The following is a 17,109-nucleotide window of genomic DNA, read 5'->3' on the forward strand; positions in this document are numbered from 1 at the left end:
GATGACAGCGGAAACTGTCTGTGAAAACGTTGGAGTTAGCAATCGCAACAGCAGCCGCGAGCCAATTAATTGACCTCCGTGCAGCTGTCGCTTCAACGCGAACGAAACATCGAAAGCACAGCACATACGAAGCTACCGGCGCTACGAGCACTCCGCAAACATCGCAGATCGCTCTGAAGATGAGGCCCGCGAGGGCGCGCACTTTGGCCACATCGCAGATTGCTTTCAAGACACACGAGCACCGGCAACGCGTCCCTGCGGTGTCCGCCAAAGGCGTCCACTACGCCGTCCACGATTCACGTGTCCAACGCCGTCGTAGACGCCGCGGTTGTCTCCACTCTGTACGGAGCGGCGGGCGAGAAGAACACCAAGGCACCGCAGCAGCCGCCAGAGAAGAACGCCCCTCCTCCCTCGCCTCAGCCCCTGCCTTGCGCGCCGCAGGAGAGGGCACGCATCCAAGCTGCGTTCCTCGCTCGCGCATGCGAGATTGAACCGCGTTCGCCGGCTCGCCCTCACAAGCTTTCACTCAGACGGAACCTCACGGCGACGGCAGAAATGCGCCTGGAATGTCCATATAATTGCTATCGCAATAAAACGTTTCCGTAACCGAGTGGTTATAGTACCGGATTCCGAATACCATGGAGCCACGTTCAAATCACGATACAACTGAGATATCTTCCGTTGTGTCCGAGAACTGCAGATTGATTGAGCAAGTAAAAAAAAAAAACAATACAGCCTAAGAGTAGAACGTAGGGAGGGCAACGAGGAATGAATTCTAAACGCGTGTAATCAACTACTACGGCCGTTCGAAAATAAATTTTGGGGAGCGTTTGAGGGGTCAGTTGGCACATAATTTTCAGTTGTTTAATTAGGGTCTATTCTTCTACACGTTAACGTGTAGCCATCGCAGCCAGCAACCATGCTACGTCGCACATGCAGCGTCTGCTGTGAAGCACCAAAAGCATTGAGGCAAATTCACCACAGAAAGCTCCGTAAAGAACGCCGTTATTTTTACTCCGGCATGGTGACAACGACAAGGCGTTAGCTAAACGATGAATTGTAGCAGTTTCCTCCCGTTTAATAGCGCTAATACGCTCAGTAAGTCCCAAGAGTTTCTTCGGCTAACCTGCAGCAGACGACTCTCGCGGTGCAGACAATGGCGCAGACGGTGCCGAGCCGCGCCCTACCGAAATCGTCTGCGGAGCCAAGCCGGCGGCTGCCGGCTTGCGATATCGCTAAGTCATCTAGATATCGAAACGTGCCATCGAAAGCTTATCGCTTCTAGCCTGTCGAGCGCGTGATGTAAGTGGCGAGGGTAGTTGCTCACCGCTGGTTGCGCGCCAGGAACCCGTGAATTCGCGCGTCAGTCGTGATTTTGTGACCGTACGCCCACGTTCGTCTGTCTTAACAGCTACGAACGGCCTTCGTCCGGTCCGCATTGCTACGGCTGCGAAGCGGTTCTTGTCAGCGTGGCTTGTGGCCAAGTGAACGGCGAAATTTTGCCCGGGCCCATTGTTACGCAAGGTGTGGTAAGTGATATTTGCCTCCAGCTCTCGAGTGCCAGTTTTGTTGATTTCGTCGTTCATGGCGTGCTTGCCGAGTTACTCGGCATTCGTCCGACGTGAGGTGATTCGTTGCCTCGTGCGAGTGTCTGGCTTGTGACAGTTATTGGATTTAGTGGCCTGCATGTTGAAAACTTGGTGTGCTTGTGCGATTTAGGCGAGCAGGCATCTTTGATTAGATGGCCAACGATGTTTGAAGCGATTACACGTCTTTAGTTCTCACGGTCTGAACTGTTCGGGACACGTCTTTACCGTTTTTCCTTTCGGTTCGTTGTTTTCCCGCCATTACTTTGTTTCATCTTTGCCCGGAACAAATGCGTTGGCGATTATTCTTCAAACTCTGTTGATGCGCAACTTTCCAGTGACTTCTGTGCGTAGAGCCCGTTTTTTCTTTGTGATTTTGTTTGTTAAAGAAGTGTATGCTAAAGCACTTGCATAACTGCACGCTTGGTGCGTGGATTATCAGAAGTGTTTGTTGTTTGTCTTTGATCATCATGCAATTCGCCGAGAGCTTTGTTCTAGCTTTCTATAGGTGTTCAATCAAATGCATCGACAACTTGACGATCTGACTTCAACCCCAGTGTCATTGTTTGCTCCATTTAAGACCGCCTCTAGGTCAGTTCTCTGCGTTTGCTAATACTTGAAATTTGTTTAAATTAAACGTGCACAAGGAAGGCGGAGTGCGCGTTATGCAACGTTGGGTGTAAACGGACTAAGCGAATTGGTACAAAGAAGATGGTTACTAACCTACAATATACTACTGTTAGAACATATAACATCGCAAACATCTCAATAACGGAGTATCTTAGCCATTTTGTGCCCCATAATGTTAGCCTGTATGACGCGTACGTTTCTTCCGGCTACACGATAAACAGCAGCTCTATATCGGGCGTCTCTAGGTATGATGAGACTATTGGAATTCTCGTGCTTTCAACGGCAGTTTCGTAGAGTTTCGTATGAACGAAAATTAAATCCTGGCAGTTAATTTTAAGTGAACACATAATTGTTCCTTACACTGCCGACTTTAGCTTTGAGGGGATTGTAGGATACAACGAGAGTGACGGTGCGGAAATTTCGCTGCTCCTTAACCTTCTAGGGGTCGTGCTTGACCCACGGTCATGCACGACAGCATTTCCCGTTTATGGCGCATAAGTCTTCGGACGTTTCGAGAATCCTATAGCACAAGCGTTCACACCCGAAATTTTCTGGTGTTTTCATCTTGTGTGTTGTGCCGCCATCCAGCAAGCACTGCAGTCACCTAGATCCTCACTTTAATTTTGTGGGGCATCTAATTGGGCTTTCCCGAGTTAGGGCGGTTTGCTAATTTTAAGAAGCCGTACCCTCACCTCCTAATGACTCCCCGCACAGCCTACAAAACATGGCGTTGTTGCGTCTATTGTACACTCATACAGCGTGAGCAGGATCCGCGCATGGCAGCCGCATGACGTCACGCGGATTAAGCGAAACCGTTTCCTCGAAATATCGCGTTTTCTCCGATATAAGCATCCTCTTATAACCTTTCTTCTTTCTGCAGTTCTCGTTATGGAAAATTCCGAAAGATTGAACGCTGACGCAGTTAAAACTGAATAGAAATGAGTGGACGAAGCATTGTTCGGGCAAAATCAAGCGAACGGGAGGTGGGGAGGGGGGAGGGCAAGGGATTATGCTGCTGTCACAGTGCCACGAAGTTAATGCGCAACTGCGAACTTCAGATACTGTTTCCATACAGGGTGTTCCAGCTAATGCGAAGCATGTATTGACGAAAAATGAAGCTTTCGAGACGAGTGAAACCATGCCACGCTGTTCGCAGACGCCTGATGACACCTCCAGTGTTTGTTGCGCCCGTGTTAGTGGTTTAGTATCAACTTGATTTCTAATTATAACATTACGGCCACAACGTCGATACTGGTCTATTAGTTTCGAATATTTGAGGCGCGTTATGTATTGCGTAGCACCTCGTCTAAAAGGCAGCCCGCAAAGTTTGAAGAACGTCGACACTGCCTCCCGCTTGCAAGCCCTGACAGTGATGCTGGTGCTCCTTTCAGGTATACGTTGGGAAAGCACATAACACGCTTTGTGTCTAACCGGGCGTTCCATCTTGATGTGGCGCCGCTATGGATTTCTGCGGTGTCGAACCTCTCGCTTATTGCGCTCGGCATCAGGTAACCGTAGTGCGAAGACTCTGCGAAAGCCGAGCTATCGGAAACATAGAGTTTCATATTAGTATGCCTAGAGGGAAATCTGGCGCTGCGATCGTTCAACCATCATGGGAATGATGGGAAGTACAGGCTTCGGATTGGCATTCTTTTGACTGACGAACTAGTCTACAAGTTTTTTTTTTGCAGTTTTGGTTTCGCTCCCAGCGCAATTGCTATAACCTGCAGTGGGACAGTGCAACGCAAAGCTCTCTGCCTTTGTCATGTTGTTCGAAGTGGCGATAGCGCGCTGGGCCCGTGACTGGGACGATGTTTGTGTCGCGGTGTGGTGTCGAAGCCCTAAGGAGAAAGCGACGGCATCGTAAACGTTGAAAGAACATGTTTTCAGCGTTTGCACCTTGGTTTGTTAGGTGTGTTAGGTTGGCGCTGTAGCGTTACGTGCTTTATGAAACTTCAGAATAGAAAAAATAAGGCACCACTGATGCAAGACATATACAGTTGTACTTCTAGTGGCTTGACAATCAAATTTTATTGAGGGCTTCATTATGCATTGCTCGTTTATGTGCTAATTGAAATGCGTGTTTTAGGACTTTGAGAACACAAACTCACTTGTGGTAGGAAAGGTTGCTGCTTCCTGGCTGTAGTCTAGTGTTGCAAAATGGGTAAGTGCAAAGCCACGCCATAACGCTTCGGAAGCGGTACGTGAATATAAAATATGGTGAAGCATACTCGTAGGAGGCCACTAGCGTCCTAGCTAGCACTGCAGCATATGTGCTTAAAGGTACTTGAAGACGTTCAGCAATCGTGATAGCCGACGCAGCCTTTCGAAAGAGCGAGAGAGTTCGCAAGTGACTGTCGTCTGCGAGAAAAGTCTCACGTTTTGCATCGAGCAGGCATCGTAGCAGACTCAAGACTCAATTAATCTTCAGCATTCGTCTCAAGGGCGCAACACTTTCTCACGATACAACATTTTTATTTCCATAAGCACCTGATGAGTATTTTTATATAAGTACATGCACGGTTGCTATTGCTATTGCAAAAATAAATAAATAATTATTCTCTGGCGTTAAATCGGCAAGAGAATCGCACAAGAATGCATACCCTGGTGTGTCCTGGTGATAAACCATAGTAAACCGCGCTTCCATCTCAAAGTAATACAAAGTTTATGTAGCGTGTTGTACATTATATAACATACTGCAGAAATAAAATTAGATTTTACGCGATAATATTTGAGTATAGCTCTGTTTACTGCGCCGCAAGCAAACGCCACTAGTCTAAAGATCGAAGTCAATCCGAAGCCTGTACTTCCCATCCATGTAGGTTGAGGCAACGCTCGTGAGAGCCCCCGTAGACGCCAGCGCCACATTTCCCTCTAGGGTTTTTATTTACAAACTCTGCGATCGGAAACCTGCGGCACGCGTTCTGGATTTGCCGCGTCACGCAAACCCCTAACGGCGGCACAAGTGCGACGGGCCACCTCGGGGAAAATTGCCGCGTCATATTTACGGGCCAGACACGCCGTTGAACTGATTACGCGGTGGAATTAGTTCGTCACGGTCGCGTGTTTGAGAGCACCACTGCTGTTGTGGCACACAAGCGAGAAGCCCCGGCGGCTTTCTCGTTTTACAGCGAAGCTGCAAATGGCTGGGGTTCCATGTATTTTTTCGTGTTTGTGCTTCAATACACATGACTGTGGGCCGATCCCGAAGATCGTGCAATGCCGGGCCGACCCGCGGTGGAGGTGAAGCAGGCGTCAAGCACTAGGCCAATAATAATAATAATAATAATAATAATAATAATAATAATAATAATAATAATAATAATAATAATAATAATAATAATAATAATAATAATAATAATAATAATAATAATAATAATAATAATTATAGTAATAGAAGAGGCATTGTTTCAAGTCGATAGATATATACTGGAATGTATATACTGGACATGGACTCACGAGCAGGAGGCATTGCCATATATGCAGAGGAGGAAATGTATGTACAACCATACACCCTCTACTCGTAAGAGGACGGTGCCACCGCTGTGGGGTTGTCTGTGGCGCACAAACGAAAGACGGAATTGTGATATCCACTGTGTACATGTCTCCAGGCATACCCAAGTGTGATATCGAGAAGTTCGTGACCACGTTCTTTGCGCGGCTTAGCCGTGGTGACACTACCCCTGTGATCATCGTTGCAGACCTCAACCTGGATATTTCAAAACCAGACAAAAAACAATAGTTCCCTCAGTTTGGGCCAGAGGAGTTTGGGTTGAAGTGCCACACCAATACAAGTCACTCAACTACTCAACAACGGTCGTGTATAGGTTTAACTTTGACCAAGGATCTGTCTAAGGTCGTAATCGAACCAATCAGTGAATATCAGAGTAATGGCAAAGCTATCCTCACTATACCATAACCAAATGATGAAAAATAAATACACGTATCCTTGGGTAACGTTGTGTGGTGTGCTACAGGTTAGCTGATCATCCACTTGCACAGAGTGCACTGGCTCCTCAATTTATTTTATTTGCTCAAAATTTCGCAGGTTGTCTCCTTTAGGAGGAAGCTTTAGCTCGAAACCAACTCCAATTGCCCCTATCCAAATGCATGTAAAACTCAGACATGCTTTTATTAGACAAGCGCTTGACCGATATGAATGAAGTGCGTTGCACTTGAGAAAGTTCAACTCTAGTGATTGGAAGCAGAGTTTTGACATAGGGCGTGAAATTGTTTTTAAAAATTCCTATATATTGATGTTTAAGAAAAAAGAAAGAAGCACGGAGTTTACAAACCCACAACTCTGCGCCAATAGCAGATATCGCAATTCTGTAAACTACATTCCTTAGAGAATCTAAAAGGGCGGAAATGTGATATGTAAGACTACATCGTATGTGAATTTGTTAGTGTTTACGAGGGTTTGGCAGGGGTTCTACTAAAAAAAAAAACTTGGTATCTTTCAGAGCGGTGTATAGTACATCAATTTTGTCCGCTTTAGATGTCTTAATTAGCGTAGTTTATATATTTGTGACACCTTTAATTATTAATAACTTACAGAGCTGAAAACTTGATCACTTGAGCTTTTATTTTCAGTTTTCCAATTTTCATATTTCTTTTATTTGACAGCCTAAATTAAGAATCAGCTCCCTACAGACATTAGACGTCGTACTGTTTGTTTGTACGACGTCGCGCGGCTCAACCAAAAACGTATATCTGTACGACTCGATGACCGCGCCAGCTTTGGCGCAAGTGCGAACAGCCGCATTTGTAGAGCATGCCAAACTGAGCCACGAAGTGGCTGAGTTTGGTTCAGTAGTGCTGGTTGGGTTTGTAAACAAGGTTGACCTCTCTGTCACACGTAACTCAGACGAACACTGTCACCCCCGCTTTCTCAAACGATCCTCGACTAGAAGCTCTTTCTCCACTCCACGATGATGATGATTTATTAGCATCCCCTTTGAAACAGGGAAGTGACAGTCGCCTATAGCTTGCTTGAGTTACTCAGGTATGCTATACATGCCTTTCATTCTAGCATTTTTGTACGTATCTCTTTAATCGCTTTTCTCTTGCTGAAAAGTTATCTGTCTACCTTGTACTGCTTACTACACATGTAAGGGAGCCCCTCGTATCAATCTCCACTGCTTTTTTTCCCCACCGATACTCTAAATGTCTCTTGATTATGTCGACTGCTGACCGGTTGATGCTTTCGTCCACTTTAAGTCCAAACGCTTCTGGATGGTGTAAGTTACTGGGTGAATCCTTTCGCATTCCGTTAGGATGTTCTCAGTGGTCTCCAGATTTTTGCTGCACCATACACATGCCTCATCTAATTGCGAATATTTGCTCCGATATGTTCGTGTCCGTAAGCAACCAGCTCGAGCCTCAAATAGCAAGGCACTTCCCTTCGTGTTGTCGCACATATTTTTCCTTCTAGTGCTTTTCTTCTCATTCTTGCAAATCTCCAATGTCTATTTTTTCCCATTCATTGCGCCGACATGATAACGTGTTGCCAGCGCCAACAGTTCGGATGCAGAACTGTTTGTAAACAAGGTTGACCTATTTGTCGCGCGGAACGTAGCACGTGCGGCTGCCACCGCCCTTCTCATTCCGCTTTGGAATGTACACGATGGCTCCATCACGTCGTTCTTTAAAAAACAAAAAAACAAAAACAAAAAACAAACATGCGCAACCCGATACCAGCCGTCCAGTTGAGCCTCTATGAGCTGTCTGCTCTTTCAACTGCTACCGCCATCCCTGTGGTTGAGACGCCGAACGCTCTAGCTGAAGTTCGCTTAACAGACTGTAAGAGAAGAATCTACGCAAGAATGTATACCCCTCGGCTTAGCGGCCATGTGGTTCATTTTGACTGCTTCGTAGATTCTGTCGTTATGGCATGATCGAACGTGGTACGTCCTGACCCGATTAAAGTCATTAGTGTCCTCCGGATCAGATCACTCTGTAGGAGAACAGCGAACACGTGTGTGTTCGACTACGATGGTCTTGAGGGAATGCTCGTACTCCACGTAGATGTACATGATGTATTATCGTCAACGAACACCGACAATGCTATCACGACGTTAGGCGAAAACAAAGCTACCTGCCTGTAAAGCCAGCGGCACGTGACTACACGTGATGACTACAGCGCCACCCCTCAGCTGACTAAAGCGTTATGGTTCCCAAGCGTTGCTGCGGTCCGTCATAGAAGCGCAGTGACCGTGGACGCAATTCAGAGCAGCCGCCGCAGACAGACCTCTACTCATGCTGGGCATTGTTTGCATACAGACGAAGGCGCGCTATACTGGTGCCATCTCACAGACATCGCCGCCGCGAAGCCCGTCTTGTGCGGCACTGTGCGTTTCTTCTCGCGCTTTCGCCACACCCTCCTCTCTCGCTTTCCTCCTCCTGCTTCCGCTGCACCCTCCTCCTCCGCTTTCCTCCTCGCGCTCTCTTCGATATCGCCGTCTTTCACCTCCCGCTGCGCTCCGCGTTCGCTTTCACCCTTGGCTGTGCTCGTTCGCTCGGTTGTGAGGGACAACGCCGACGCTTGCGGCTGGAAGGGGCGCCTAAGAGCTGCGCTCTAAATCTCCGGGAAACTTAGAGATGCTCAATCCGTATAGGCAAATAGCAGCACACCAAATAGAGGGAATTTCCTCAGGCACATAGCGGCAGCTGTAATAATGTCGTCCGCGAACTAGCTGGTTGGCGCCCAGCGGCGCGAATGCACTCGCGCCACTGCTCGCGCGTTTGTCCATCTATACACGGATACCATTGATACAGCGTCGCTGGTCATCCACTTCACAGAGCTTAATGGCTGCCGATATTTTTTTTATTTAGACCGTCATTATTTTCTTTTTTTTTTCAGGTATCACTGAAAATTGCAAAACTTAAGAAAGCTGGAAAATCAAGTTTGGAACTTTACAATATCAGAATTCGGTAAAATACACCTTTTGACGCACCTAAAGCGGGCGAATTTATGCACTGCTCTAAAATACACCACTAATTTGTCAGTATGAGTTTCGCTAAACCCTCATAAACATTGTAAAAAAAAACATCACAGAACAATTCACGCAAGCTGTAAACATCTAAGTCTCATTTCTCCGCTTTGGATACATTAACAGATTCAGTTTAGAGAACTGGTATTTACGTTTTTGAGCAGAGTTACCGATTTGTAAACTTTGTGTTTTAATATGTTTTTAAGCTTACGAATTTTCGACAGGTCTTGTTTAAAATTCGAGGCGCTAAATACAAATTCTGCTTGCTCTGCACATCTGTACCGTATCAATTACTGAACTATTTGCTTGCTATGCTTATGTGTCTTGAGAAGTGGCGTGTTGCGTGCTACATTTTTCTTTACTGGCTGAAATATATACGGGCTATGGTTACTCTTTATACACTACTGTCAGCGTATTTTTACGTGACTTTTTGACTTGCCTTTATTAAATTAAAATATGGGGTTTCACGTGCCAAAACCACTTTCTGATTATGAGGCACGCCGTAGTGGAAGACTCCGGAAATTTTGACCACCTGGGGTTCTTCAACGTGCACCTAAATCTAAGTACACGGGTGTTTTCGCATTTCGCCCCCATCGAAATGCGGCCGCCGTGGCCGGGATTCGATCCCGCGACCTCGTGCTCAGCAGCCCAACACCATAGCCACTAAGCAACCACGGCGGGTTTTGACTTGACTTATGTTTTTACGTGAATAAAAAAAAATCGGCAGCCGTTCCACTTTGTGAAGGTGCATGACCAGCGGAGCTGTATAGATGGTATAATTTTACAACACAGAGATACATAAGTAATTTGGCGTTGTTTAATATTTCACTAGATTTGAACCTGGCAAAGTTTAACGCTAGAACGTTATCTGATGAAGCGAGTCTAGCAGTGCTATCGGAGGAATTAGCGGGTATTAAATGGGATATAATAGGGCTCCGTGAGATTAGGAGGACAAATGAAGCATATATACAGTGCTAAAAACCGGGCACGTCCTGTGCTACAGGGGCTTAGAGGAAAGACGAGAGCTAGGAGTCGGATTCCTGATGAATAAATATATAGCTGGTGAAATACAGGAATTCTATAGCATTAACTAGAGGGTGGCAGGTCTTTTTCTGACACTTAATAAGAGGTACAAATTGAAGGTCGTACAGGTCTACGCCCCTTCATCCAGTCATGATGACCAGGAAGTCGAAAGCTTCTATGAAGACGTGGAATCGGCGATGGGTAGAGTGAAAACGAAATACACTATACTGATGGGCTACTGCAATGCCAAGGTTGGCAAGAAACAGGCTGGAGACAAGGCAGTGGGGGAATATGGCAAAGGCACAAGGAATAGCAGGGGAGAGTTATTAGTAGAGTTTGCAGAACGGAATAATTTGCGGATAATGAGTACCTTCTTCCGCAAGCGGGATAACCGAAAGCGGACGTGGAGGAGCCCGAATGTCGAGACTAGAAATGAAATAGACTTCATACTATGCGCTAACCCTGGCATTATACAAGACGTGGACGTGCTTGGCAAAGTGCGCTGCAGTGACCATAGGATGGTAAAATGTCGAATTAGCCTAGACTTGAGGAGGGAACGAGAAAAGCTGGTACATAAGAAGCCAATCAATGAGTTAGCGGTAAGAGGTAAAATAGAGGAATTCTGGATCAAGCTACAGAACAGGTATTCGGCTTTAACTCAGGAAGAGGACCTTAGTGTTGAAGCAATGAAAGGAAATCTTATGGGCATCATTAAGGAATGTGCAACAGAAATCGGACAGGAAGACAGGATGCCATGAAGCTATTGCAAGAGAAGAATGATCTGATCAAGAAACGCCAATGTATGAAAACCTCTAACCCTACAGCTAGAATAGAACTGGCAGAACTTTGCAAGTTAATAAACAAGCGTAAGGTAGCTAACACAAGGAAGTATAACATGGATAGAATTGAGCATGCTCTCAGGAACAGAGGAAGCCCAAAAGCAGGGAAGAAATTAGGAATAGACAAGAATCAGATGTATGCGTTAAGAGACATAGTCGCCAATATCATTACTAATATGGACAAGATAGTTCAAGTGGCCGAGGAGTTCTATAGAAATTTATATAGTGCAAGTGGCTCCCACGAAGATGATGGAAGAGGGAATAGTCCAAAGGAATTCGACATCCCACAAGTAACGCCGGAAGAAGTAAAGAAAGCCTTGGGAGCTACGCAAAGGGGGAAAGGCAGCTGGGGTGGATCAGGTAACGGCAGATTTCTTGAAGGATGGTGGGCAGATTGTTCTAGAAAAACTAGCCACCCTGTATACACAATGCCTCATGACCTCGAGCGTACCGGAATCTTGGAAGAACGCTAACATAATACTAATCCATAAGAACGGGGACGCCAAAGACTTGAAAAATTATAGACCGATCAGATTACTGTCCGTTGCATACAAAGTATTTACTAAGGTAATCGCAAATAGAATCAGGAACACCTTAGACTTCTGTCAACCAAAGGACCAGGCAGGATTTCGTAAAGGCTGCTCAACAATAGACCATATTCACACTATAAATCAGGTGATAGAGAAATGTGCGGAATATAATCAACCCTTATATGTAGCTTTCATTGATTACTAGAAAGCGTTTGATTCAGTCGAAACCTCAGCAGTCATGGAGGCAATAGGGAATTAGGGTGTAGACGAGCCGTATGTAAAAATACTGAAAGATATCTATAGCGGCTCCACAGCCACCGTAGTCCTCCATAAAGAAATCAACAAAATCCCAATAAAGAAAGGCGTCAGGCAGGGAGATACGATCTCTTCAATGTTATTCACAGCATGTTTACAGGAGGTATTGAGGGAACTGGTTTGGGAAGAATTGGGGATAAGAGTTAATGGAAATACCTTAGTAACTTGCGTTTCGCTGATCATATTGCCTTGCTTAGTAACTCAGGGGACTATAATTGCAATGCGTGCTCACTGACCTGGAGAGGCAAAGCAGAAGAGTGGGTCTAAAAATTAATCTGCAGAAAACTAAAGTAATGCTTAACAGTCTCGGAAGAGAACAGCAGTTTACGGTAGGTAGCGAGGCACTGGAAGTGGTAAGGGAATGCATCTACTTAGGGCAGGTAGTGACAGCGAATCTGAATCATGAGTCTGAAATAACGAGAAGAATAAGAATGGGCTGGGGTGCGTTTGGCAGGCGTTCTCAGATCATGAACAGCAGGTTGCCATTATCCCTCAAGAGAAAAGTGTATAACAGCTGTGTCTTACCAGTACTCACCTATGGGGCAGAAACCTGGGGGCTTACGAAAAGGGTTCTACTTAAATTGAGAACGATGCAACGAGCTATGCAACGAAGAATGATGGGTGTAACGTTAAGGGTAAAGAAGAGAGCAGATTGGGTGAGAGAACAAGCTCGAGGTAATGACATCTTAGTTAAAATCAAGAAAAAAAAATGGCCATGGGCAGGGCATGTAATGAGGAGGCAAGGTAACCGATGGTCATTGAGGGTTACGGACTGGATTCCAAGAGAAGGGAAGCGTAGCAGGGGACGGCAGAAAGTTAGGTGGGTGGATGAAGTTTGCAGGGACAACATGGCCACGATTAGCACTTGACCGGGGTAGTTGGAGAGGCCTTTGCCCTGCAGTGGGCGTAGCCAGGCTGCTGCGCCCACTATAGACTATAGATTTGTGGTCGCTACGTTAGACGGCCAAGGGTTAGGTGATGGCGATGGAGAGGTTTTTGGCGAATTTTAAGTCCAAACACGTGCGCCTTTTGGTAATTGGTACATTGGGGTAGGTGTAGCACTGTAGCCCGAACCATTCGAGCATAAACTAGTGCAGCCACTTGCCATCTGGCCGCGACATGTCCACACTTGAAGGCGCCAACGACGAGGACTAGAGCTTGGTCCTCATCTGCCGGATCGAGCAGCCATCCAAAAAATGGCTGTGGCTTAGGTAAGGTTAAGCCCAGGATGCGAAGCATACTAGCCTTTATTTTAGTTGTTGAACCACTGTTTAGCCTGGTGAGCTGCTGTTGCTTGGCTATATTTGGTTCGGCTAGACGAAGAAACAACTCATGCATTACTGCTTCGCCTTCAAGAGTGGAACGCGACAGCGTACCCGTCGACCCGCGAAGGGGTGTGGGACAATGGGCTACGGCGCGGCGACTACGCGTCCCGCATTGGACGCGGTGAGCGTCGAGCAACGCAGCGTTCGGCGCGGCAACGAAATGTGCGCCTGAGCAAGCGACGCACGCTTGAGCCTTAGAAACAGCTAGAGGCGCTTTTGTACCGCTTTGAAGCATCGTACTCGTGGCTCAGTGGTAGCGTCTCCGTCTCACACTCCGGAGACCCTGGTTCGATTCCCACCCAGCCCATCTTGCAAGAGTTGAGGCACAGCCACCTAGAAAATCAGTCTCTGTAGCACGCCGCAACCTTCGCTTCTCATTCCAACGAGCAGCTCTGTCTCCAGGAGGCATCTCACCTCGTGAGTGTCTAGCAGAGGCAAGCGCAGCTGCTTATATACCGCCGCGACGCCGCGAGCGACGGCGCGAGTTGGAGCCCCGTTTCTCCTCTGTCGTGACGTCACGGTGTCATGTGGTATTGAAGGCGACACCGCCGCGCCTGAGGAGCTGGGTTGAGCTCTCGTAATATGCTTCGCATAAAAGGTTGTTCATAAAGTCTTCTACGTGGCACTTGGGAGAGGCTCGTCGACCGTACACAGTGGCGACGACTGACTCGTCGGCACAAAATGCCGCGCTTTCTGGTTCTGGTGGACGAAACGTCAGCGTCGAACATAAAATCTCTCCGTGACTACATGGCTGCAGGGCTCTACGGTTGCGTCAACGCGTAGGTTGAGGCATGGCCACTACATACCACTTCTTAAAACCTACATAGTTTCTCAAAGTTAACTACGTAGATTATTACATTATTTTTTTTAATCTGCAAATTTTTCAAAAAACCTTGATGTGGCGCAATGCAGTTGTACACCCAGCATAGAGCTTTTATCTAAGTAACACTCTAAAGCAGCATGTACCACCTCATGTTAATATAAAATAAAATCAGCCAGCCGCTACCGGCCACCACCATCGATCTATACGTTTTCGGTTTTATGCGCAGGCGTGAAAACGCACAGACGAACGCGCTCGTCTGTGCAATCGGACGAGCGCGTTCGAGTGGTTGCGCCGAGGGGCACAAGCGAGTCAGCTGTGAAAGAAGACGACGATGCTCGAGCAATTGCTGATGATGATAGCTGTTGTCGATGGTGATGATGACGGCGACAGTTTCCTCTTGCCATGAATCGTTCATGGCAAGAGGAAGAGAGAGAGAGAGAGAAGTTTAATGACACGAAATGCCGAGAGGTCGGCCTGAGGTATATTCCTCTAGCCAGCTACTCGGCATTGGGGGAAGGGGAAGAGGGAAAGAAAGAGGGAAGAAAGAGGTGCATGATGGGTGACGATGACGATAGAAGGAAGATGTAGAACATATGGCAAGCAATTTGGCATGCTCAAAGTCTGCAATCCGGGTCTTAAATTACGAGCCTTAAGAGGAAGGTTTAGCTCCGGTGCTCCTATCTAAATACATGTAAAAGGAGAATTCGTTTTTCTCGGCAACAACAGCACCAAAATTGACGAGGCTTGTTGCATTTAAAAGAAAAGCTTAAGATATAGTGACTGTTGGTTTCGAATGTTTGATTTAGATGGTCAATTTTTTATTAAAGGGTGGCCAAAATAAAAAAAAAAGTTCAGAAAACGAAATTATCAATTTTACACCTATAACTCAGCAATGAAAAATGACATGATAATTATATGAGTTGCATTTAACAGTACATCTAAAGCGGACAAAATTGATTGGTTACACATTAATCTAAAAAATATTACTATTATGGAAATTTAGCTTTTGCAGAACCCTTGTACGCAACGTAACAAATTCACGTAAAATATAAAATGACATACCGAATTTCTTCGCTTCGAATGATCTAGTGGATGCTTTTTACAGAAACGAGATATCTGGCCTTGATGAAGAGCTATTAATTTGTAAACTTCGTGCTTCTATTTCTTCCAACTGTCGAATTTTTGAAATTTTTAAACAAAATTCAGGCTCTAAATCGAAATTCCGCTTCCAGTAGTGACTAGAATTTAACTTTCAAATGCAACAAATTTCATTAAAATCGGTACAGGGGTTATCTCAGAAAAACGTTCTCGCGTTTTACATGTATTTGAATAGGCTGCGTCGGAGTTGGGGCCCCCGAGCTAAAACTTCCTCTTAAACAATGAGCGGAAATCGAGCCAGCTGTGGCAGGAGACGACGAACGCGTGAGCAGTTACACGAGCGTGTTCGCGTGTTCGCGCGGTTGGGCAAAGGGATGCCAACGAGATAGTTCGCGGTCGATGGAAATGCCCTAGCCATATACAGCTTCGCTGTAATATAAAAAATTACTCCCAGCTATCGGTAGACTGCGGGAGTTACTTAAGTGGATGAGACATAATCAAATTTGAGACGAATTTCTACCACTCGGTGTTGCTTGACATGCGCACGAATCGTGGTACATGAGGGGTTTTGCGTTCCACACCTACGGAAGTGCGACCGCCGCAACTGCGGGATGCCAAAATTTAACAGGCGACCTTTTGCTCGGTAGCAAAAAAAAAAAAAAAAAAAAAAACTGGGACACCATGCATCGCCAGTAACTGCTAAATAAAAAAAATCTTTGCTAGGTTCTTCAGGCTGCTGCTAACGACATACTTCTGGTATCATCCGCATATAAGGCTTCTGTTTCTTTCTTTAAAAAAAGCTCCATGTTACGTGAGCTGTCACGCATATTTCCTGTGAGAAGTGTCAATTACCGCGTTCAACACATTGTGCATTCTCGGGTGTCACGTAATTTGTACGTGGAAGTTGATATTCGCACGCGTGCCTAAGCGATTTTCGTGTGTAGTACGATATGTATCAGTTATTGGCGCAAACCCGTTCCTGTAGCACCAGCGAACGGGCTTCGGTGGTCGAAAAGGCGGTGACTAATCGAGATAAACAAGGCTCGGACGCAAGTGTCAGCCTATGAAACTTGATCGATTGCGCTTGTTTAGCCGAGGCAGTTGAGATGTGCAAAGCGATTTCTAGCTCCAGAGGCATACAGCAGACGTGCGAAGGTGTTCGTTTAACAGGATAAAGCGGCAATGAATTAAATGACACATTTTTAACAGTGGAGCTGTTTAAGCTTTAGTTCCGCCGTGGAGCGTTACCCGAAAACTCAGCCTAGCTGTGCGCCGCCTCGCGTCGCCTAGCAACCACCTGCTAGAGCACCGAGCCACGTAACCTCCTCGCGGGCCACGCGCGTAGGGCGGAGTCGTGACGTCAGAGGCGAGTAAAAGCACGCAACAGCCGGCACGGCGACACACCTCTCGCCTCCTCTACTCCGTGGTGCTGCTACCATGGGAATACTGAAGAAGAAGCGGGTTTCCAGGAAGGGCGTTGTGCGAATGTACGATGCCGAAGCAGTGAGGACGATGGAATGATGAAGACGGCGCCGAATAAAACAACACACGAAGAAGGGGAACACGAGACAGCACGTGCTGTCTCGTGTTCCCCTTCTTCGTGTGTTGTTTTATTCGGCGCCGTCTTTGTAATCATGCTTGACCAACTAGCCCACCAAGACATGCTCAGTGGGTGGAACGGCAGAGGTGGTATGTCGACGACGGTGTGACGGCAGTGACGCGACGAGAGTCCGATGACAATGCTGGAACGTAGACGTTGCAACGACTACGACTTGATCACGACTACGAGCTCGCACATAGTGGCGCAATCTACTAAACAACTTGGGCCAGTGGGTCGGCATAGGGGATGTGACGATGACGGCACGATGACAGTCAGATGACGAATCTGCAGTGACTACGATCAAACGACCACGACGGCATGACGTCCGCCTGTCTCACCAGGTGGCCC

General features: G+C 46.6%; 1 protein-coding gene across 3 annotated transcripts in view; it reads left to right on the plus strand.

Annotated features, from left to right (window-relative positions):
• The first annotated feature begins 1,358 nt into the window (after window positions 1-1,358).
• LOC135906781 (uncharacterized) overlaps window positions 1,359-17,109 on the plus strand; it is a 76,231-nt gene continuing 60,480 nt past the window's right edge. For 2 of the 3 annotated variants that reach the window (XM_065438371.1, XM_065438373.1), the window contains exon 1: window positions 1,359-1,529. The gene's annotated coding sequence lies outside the window, so the exon portion shown is untranslated. The remainder of the gene's footprint in view (window positions 1,530-17,109) is intronic. The other variant, XM_065438372.1, reaches the window with a different exon arrangement.

Source organism: Dermacentor albipictus, chromosome 7 (assembly GCF_038994185.2).
Source record: "Dermacentor albipictus isolate Rhodes 1998 colony chromosome 7, USDA_Dalb.pri_finalv2, whole genome shotgun sequence".
Classification (NCBI taxonomy): Eukaryota; Metazoa; Arthropoda; class Arachnida; order Ixodida; family Ixodidae; genus Dermacentor; species Dermacentor albipictus.